The sequence below is a fragment of the Eretmochelys imbricata genome, chromosome 1 (assembly GCF_965152235.1).
Source record: "Eretmochelys imbricata isolate rEreImb1 chromosome 1, rEreImb1.hap1, whole genome shotgun sequence".
Lineage (NCBI taxonomy): Eukaryota > Metazoa > Chordata > Testudines > Cheloniidae > Eretmochelys > Eretmochelys imbricata.
In genome coordinates this window covers 324,109,376-324,117,204 of record NC_135572.1, presented here as the reverse complement: position 1 = coordinate 324,117,204, position 7,829 = coordinate 324,109,376, and positions in this window count along the sequence as shown.

The window sequence follows — 7,829 nt, the reverse complement described above, 5'->3', positions numbered from 1 at the left end:
TTCATTCCCTCTGAAGCACCTGGTGTTGGCCACTGTTGGAAAACAGGATATTGGGCTGGATGGACCATTGGTCTGACCCAGTACGGCTGTGCTTATGTTCTTATAAAAATGGACAACGGGCTGGATGACAGCATGCTGATATGCTCACTCGTCCCCCAACACACACACATGGTCCCTGTCACACCCTCTCTCGCCCTACACACTTCAATTGAAAAGCAGTTGACAGTAGGATGCCCGTGGAATGATGGGATTGAGAAACCTGCATCATGTGACTTTACTTGCCCCATGAGGCATTGTAAACCCTTCCCAAAGCACCCTGTGATCAATTGCACAGTGGGATAGCTACCCACAGCGCATGGCCCTCTGTGCACCGCAAGAGCTGCTAGTGTGGATGCGCTCTGCCGACACAAGAAGAATAGTGTGTGAATATGCAACAGTGGTTTTATTAAAGCAGCTTAACTTTTGGCGACAAAACTCTGCCGTGTAGACATAGCCACAGAAACATGAAGGAAAAGTGATAGTAGTGGACATTGCCTGCCTTTGGGGGAAGTAGGGTGGGAGAGAACTAAAGATGACCCAACCTCTGCGTTTTATTTCAGGCAGGATAGAGGATTGTCAACAGTGATAAAGAAGGTTAGAGGGTTTGGGAGGGAAAATGCCACAGCCAAATTCTATGTTAAGTTCAAGGTTATCTCAGATAAACTGAGGTGGGATTGAATGGAGGGAGACAAGTCAGTGCAGAGACAGAAGCTGTCTGTGCAGAGACAGAAGCTGAAGCCAGGGCACCCAGAAACAGTATAAAGGAAGGAGAGGGGGTGAAGATCAGAGCCGTGTAGGACCTCCCTGGACAAAGGGGGTAAAACCCACTAAAAGATGGTGGAAGGGAAAGCTGAAAGGAGGGGTTTGAGTGTGGCAGAGAGAGGTCACAGACAGCCTGAAAGGTTGGTGGAGGTGAAAATGATGAGAGTGGCATTGCAAAAGATCAGGTGGTGGAATGAATAAACTACTTTGAGTGATTAGCATCCTCTAAAACAGCGGTTCTCAAACTTTTCTATTGGTGACCCCTTTTCCACAGCAAGCCTTTGAGCGTGAACCCCCCCAATAAATTTATATATATTTATATATATATATATAACACTATTATAAATGCTGGAGGTGAAGCAGGTTTGGGGGTGGAGACTGATAGCTCGTGACCCCCCCTCCTAAGTAATAACCTCGTGACTCCCCAAGGGGGTCACAAGCTGCAGTTTGAGAACCCCTGCTCTAAAACATCTAACCATGTTACTGCAGCTATCAAATGCACTGTTTCAAAAACCTGTCTTTGTTCAAACTTAACAGTGAACTTGCTCTCAATCTGTGAAGTGATTGCCCTCTTGTGGTGAGCTACTCCTCACCGCACAGCTCTGTCAATAAATGGCTGTTCATCAGTTACTTACATTGTATGTGCTCTTGCTGTCTTTGTTCTTTGTAAAAAACTAGCAACTGACTTATTGACCTAAATATTTTTTCTTTACGCTGGAGCAGTACAGACAAAGCAGCATTCATTTCTTTTAAATCAAGGTACTTCCCATTAACTAGTATTTTAGAAGCCAGTGTTCGCTTCCTCGTGTGAGACTGAAACCTTCTGTTTAGCCACAGCACAGGCAGCAGCAGTTAATTCTTTGACATTCTTCCTACCATAAGTATCAAGTTAGTCTTGAAGGGCCCATCTGGAAGGGGATGGAGTTGTCTGTCATTCCATCAGTGTCTGTATGGGGACTTGGTAAGGCTATGCGAAGGTGGTTTTTGGATACCTTAGTTAGCATCTCCTTAGAATGCCATCTTGCTTTCAAGAGACAAGATGGGTGAGGTGCTGAGGGTGCCGAGAATGGTGCCAGAGCAGAGAAGCCATCGCCAACATCACCAGGGTTGGTTTCCCTCTGGTTGGTATTGGAGGACCTGGTGCTGTATAGGAGTTGGGGGCAACATGCTCCCTTCTGCTTGACATCCTCATCGGTGCTGGATCTTGCCCCGCCAGAGTAAGTGGTACCAGAAATGCCATGAGGTCCCTCCAGGGTGGGCAGCACCATGATCCCACTGGTGCCACAATGTCCCCCCCGGGGGTATGTGGTTGGTTCTGCACTGGACTCAAGGACACCTGCAAGCATGGAATTGACGGTGCCACTTGTGGGGTGAGGGCAGAGGAGTGGCCCAACTCTCCATGCTTGTCCTTCCTTGGATCCAGGGAATGTCCCCTCTTGGATCATTGCTTTTCTGTGCTTCTTCCTCTGCACCCGTGAAGAGGAATGGTGCCAAGAGACACGTGCCACTAGAGGAGCACTCGGCACCGACATCGGTCTGAGTGCAGCTTCCATCAGGATGGACCTTAGCCTAGCCTCCCTGCATGCCTATCATTATGGGTGGTAAGAAGGAACTGAGAAGGATGGCCGGCCCCCTTTATACCAGTGCCTGAGCACCTGGCCCCAGAGGGCGCTAGAGCTAGCCCAAAGGATACCACTGAGGGAAAAATCTCCGGTGACTGCGCACATGGTGCATGCTCACCTGACGTGGAATGGCCATGAGCAACTCATCTTGAAGAACAATTACGGAAGAACAGTTTTTTTGAGACCCAAAGGAGAGAACAGGAAAAGGAGAAACGGGAAAGGAGGAAAGAACATCCTGCAGCCCGACTTAACAACCCAGATCCGCCCCGTCCATTGGGAAATATCTGCCCCAACTGTGACAAGGTCTGTGGATCCCAGGTAGATCTCATTAGTCACCTGTGGATCCATCAGCGATAATCAGCTATCTTTTTATTGGGAGACAATCATCCTCGAACTCCGAGGGATCGCTGACGATGACTAATGGGTGCTGTGAGACTAATTTCATTTGTTTGTCATACCCTTTGAGATCCTTGGATGGAAGGCTCCAGTGCGAACTGGCTCAAGTGGAGTTTTGTACTAGTCTAGTTCTGAGATGAAAGATTAAATTGGGTTTACTAGCTGTCACTGGGTTCAAGGTGCAAGTCAGACCAGAGAGGAGTCGTCACTACGTGCCCTGCTGGTGCCCTACAATGCTTTGCTATTTTAGTTCCCAGTCTGGAATGCTCACAGCAAGCCTAGAAGCATTCAGGTCACACCCTGAGTGTCTGTGTGGCAGACAGTGCTGGTTCAGCAGCTCTGACCCCAGCAGTCTGACTACAGCTCCACTCTGCCTTCTGCCAGCCTTGGGTACAAGCTGCAAAGTGTCCCCAGCACGCTCCCTGTTCCAGGTTTCTCCCAAACTATGTGCTCTGCAATGTTCAGCCCTCTCCTGGACCTCACAGAGGAATAATAAGGTTTGTTTGTTTCTTTAAAGAGACAAAAGCATATCCCAGACCTAAAAGTCACAATATTACAAGAAAAAACTTCAAAAACAGACTCCAACGAGAGACTGCTGAATTGGAATTAATTTGCAAACTGGACACCATTAAATTAGGCTTGAATAAAGACTAGGAGTGGATGTGTCATTACACAAAGTGAAACTATTTTCCCACTGTTCCTCACACATTCTTGTCAACTGCTGGAAATGGCCGACCTTGATTATCACTACAAAAGGTTTTTTTTCTCTTCTGCTGGTAATAGCTCACCTTACCTGATCACTCTCCTTACAATGTGTATGGTAACACCCATTGTTTCATGTTTTCTGTGTATATAAAATCTCCCTCCCGTATTTTCCACTGCATGCATCCGATGAAGTGAGCTGTAGCTCACGAAAGTTTATGCTCAAATAAATTGGTTAGTCTCTAAGGTGCCACAAGTACTCCTTTTCTTTTTGCAGATACAGACTAACACGGCTGCTACTCTGAAACCTGTTTCTGCTAGAGTTCTCTTTCCTTCCACAAAAAGAATTTCATAGTTATCATTCCATTATAACGCTTGTCCTGTAAACTTCTTTTTCAAATACCACCTGGCTGAGTAGCTCTGACAAAGTAGTATTTGTTTTAGATGGAATGCTGTCTGTAGTCACCTTGGGTTTGAACAATATGCAGTAAATTGTTAAATTAATTGGTTTTGTGCTGAAAGCTGGAACATTTTCTGTTTTAATTGCCTCTTTTTAGTGTATCTCTGCACTTTATGAGTTGATTGATCACCTTTCTCCCCTCTCTATATCACATACCAAAACCAAATCTTTAGTTTCAGCTTCATGGTAACATGTGGGCATGCTGGAGAAAGTACAGGAGATTGTTTCAACATTAGGCAAATCATACGATGACAGTGTATATATAGCTGTGGAGAACCATCTTTGTTACTATATTATGCCCTGCGCCTGCAAATACGCCTGTAAGTTGTTCTTAAGAACTCCCTCTAGACCAGTGGAGGGCAACCTGTGACCTGTGGGCCGCATGCAGCCCATCAGGGTAAGCTGATTGCGGGCTGTGAGACATTTTGCAGACGTTGACCATCTGCAGGCACAGCCCCCTACAGCTCCCAGTGGCGGCGATTCACAGTCACTGGCCACTGGGAGCTGCGGGAAGCAGTGGCCAGCACGTCTCTGCAACCCACTGCTTCCCGCAGCTCCCATTGGCCGGGAACGGTGAACTGTGGCCAGTGGGGAGCTGTGGGGGGCCATGCCTGCGGACGGTCAATGTCCACGAAACGTCTCACAGCCTGCAATCAGCTTGCCCTGATGGGCCGCATGTGGCCCAGGGGCCACAGGTTGCCCACTTCTGCTCTAGACTGACAATAAGGATGGAGCTGAAACTTCCAAGATAGTTGCTACGCTTCATATTCCTTACATTGGATGCACCAAGATGGCTACTATCCTTTATATTCCCTAAATTGGATGCACCTGGCTGGCTATCTGGTATTGCAATTGCCTGGCCTGATGTCCTGTGGAACATTCAGGGCTTGGATAGATTGTTTTTGGACAATGGCTTCCATGCTTTCCTACCTATGACAACTACTGTGCATGCTCGTTTGCTACCTGGGCTCCTTCTCCTGGGGTAGTGGTATGTGTACAAATGTCAAAGCACACAGGCCCTGCTAAGGCCCCCCACAGGAACACTAAATTTAAAATAGACAGTTTTCTTCAAACGCTTAAAAAAATCCTCTGGGGGAGATCAAACTCAGAAAACTTCAGCTCAGCAGGAGAACTTTTTGAAAGTAAATGAATGAGTGAACAATGTGAGGTTATCGCTAAAACCATTTTAAAACTTCAGCTTAGCATTTCAGTGTTGCAATAAGGGGTGTTTTCCTTAAAGCCTCAACTGCTGCAGTCATGTAATAGGTGAGAATTTCAGCTCTCTGTTCAAATCCCTTCTCCATAGCAGGCAGAGTGGGGAATTGAACCTAGGTGTCCCATATTCTGGTGAGTGTGCTAGATGCGGGGTTAAAGGTTATAAGTGAGGCTACTGTCAATGTACCTCACAGGAACCTGCTTATATACCTATGTCTAGGAGAGGGCTTATGGCTGAGAATCCCAAATGAAGACAGACAACCCTGCTTCTGGCTGGACTTAAGTGTCTAAGTCCCTTTGAGGGGTGGGACCTACTTCCCCACCTTCCAAAAATACTTTTAAGCTGCTCAGAGTCTTTTTTTATGTTGTGTGGTCGTGGGTGGGTTGTTTGTAGGGGTTTTTGTTTTTGTTTTTTTCCAATTTACTATTAACCAAAAACCCTCAAAATAAGATATTTCTTATTCTTACGTATCTTCACTACTGCTAGAAGCAGAAGCAGGAAATGTCTTCTTTACTTATCCATACCATAGTTAAGTACAATGAGGTTTGATTCTTGATTGAGTTCCTAGATACTCCTGTAACACAAATATTGTAATAAAATAAACAAAAGATACCATTTTTGCTGCTGCCGCAAGATAAATGTGCTTGGTTGGGGCATCCTGTCTCTGAATATAGATAACAGAGGGTACCAAAGGATAAACTGATATTGCACAAACTGTGTAGTAATAGCAGAAAAGAGCCCTGTATATTACAGCAGGAAGGTTTGTATAACATGACACTCAATCACAAGCAACATGTTTTTCTTTATTTACTGAACATGTAGAGGAATCCTGATGATGTCGCCCTGATATAATTAAAGGTAGGTATTTTAGGATTTGGCTAATGTGATCATAAGAGCATCCCAGTGCCAGAGGGCAAGGGGCTCATTAGTATTAGGTCCGCATTTCCCAAACTTTTTTGGCCACGGAACACTTTTTAGCCTACTACGGAACACTTATAATATTATTTTGTAGTCATTTGGTTTTCAAATAAAAAATTGTGTTATTTGTGCTCAAATATATTTTATTTTGTAAAACAGCAAAAATACAAATTTAAAATAACTTGAACTAACAATTTATAACTGGAAAGCGCGTACAAAGTAGTCAAAGTCAAGTGCAAGAGTCAAAATTAAATTCTAGATTCTTTCATGGAACACCTATTCACATTGTGCGGAACACGGTTTGGGAAACACTGTATTAGGTAATGAGTTTCAGCTGGCTTGACCATTTCAGTGTACCCCAGCTCACGAGGGTTATAATCTGTATCAAAATGGTATTGTGCAATAAGTCACTGGAAAACTAATAATTCACTGATCATTAATGTTTTTGTGTGATGTCTGTACACAGTGTGCATTAAGAGTTATGGATATATGCAGAATGATAACTAAAATGTGTTTAAGCCTGGCATGTCAGGGGGAATTGGTAAACCGGTCTGCCCTAGACAAAGGAATGTGTTTGCTTCTTTGACCAGCCAGGTCATCATGCAGACACAATGAAGGTCCATTTACATGTTAGGTAAAGATAGTACTCATACTGACAAGTGGGGGAGGAGCCACCATGGTGTCTATGTCATGCTGTCTGGAGCAGCTCATGACTGTGAGTTCAACCTCAGGACAGACTGTCAAAAAGCAGGGCAGGCACCTCAAACTGGTGGTATATACTATAATTAGATTTCACCAATCCACTATCAAATGTGAACTCCTGAAGTACTATAACAGTCTTACCACAGAGTCACAAACTGGCCCCTTGGGCACTCCAGTTCATCTTGCCTCTGGGTCAAGCTGAACCACTCCCAGTCTCTATTCAAGCCTAAGTTAATTGTATCCAATTTGCAAATTAATTCCAATTCAGCAGTCTCTCGTTGGAGTCTGTTTTCGAAGTTTTTTTGTTGAAGAATAGTCACTTTTAGATCAGAAATCGAATGACCAGAGAGACTGAAGTGTTCTCCGACTGGTTTATGAATGTTATAATTCTTGACATCTGATTTATGTCCATTTATTCTTTTACGTAGAGACTGTCCGGTTTGGCCAATGTACATGGCAGAGGGGCATTGCTGGCACATGATGGCATATATCACATTGGTAGATGTGCAGGTGAACGAGCCTCTGACAGTGTGGCTGATGTAATTAGGCCCTATGATGGTGTCCCCTGAATAGAACTGTGGGCACAGTTGGCAACGAGCTTTGTTGCAAGGATAGGTTCCTGGGTTAATGGTTCTGTTGTGTGGTGTGTGGTTGCTGGTGAGTATTTGCTTCAGGTTGGGGGCTGTCTGTAGGCAAGGACTGGCCTGTCTCCCAAGATTTGTGAGAGTGATGGGTTGTCCTTCAGGGGATAGGTTGTAGATCCTTGATAATGCGTTGGAGAGGTTTTAGTTGGGGGCTGAAGGTGACTGCTAGTGGCGTTCTGTTATTTTCTTTGTTCTGGGTACTCTTCTGGCGCCGTCAATCTGTTTCTTCACTTCAGCAGGTGGGTACTGTAGTTGTAAGAATGCTTGATAGAGATCTTGTAGGTGTTTGTCTCTGTCTGAGGGGTTGGAGCAAACACGGTTGTATCGTAGAGCTTGGCTGTAGACGATGGATCGTGTGGCATGGTCTG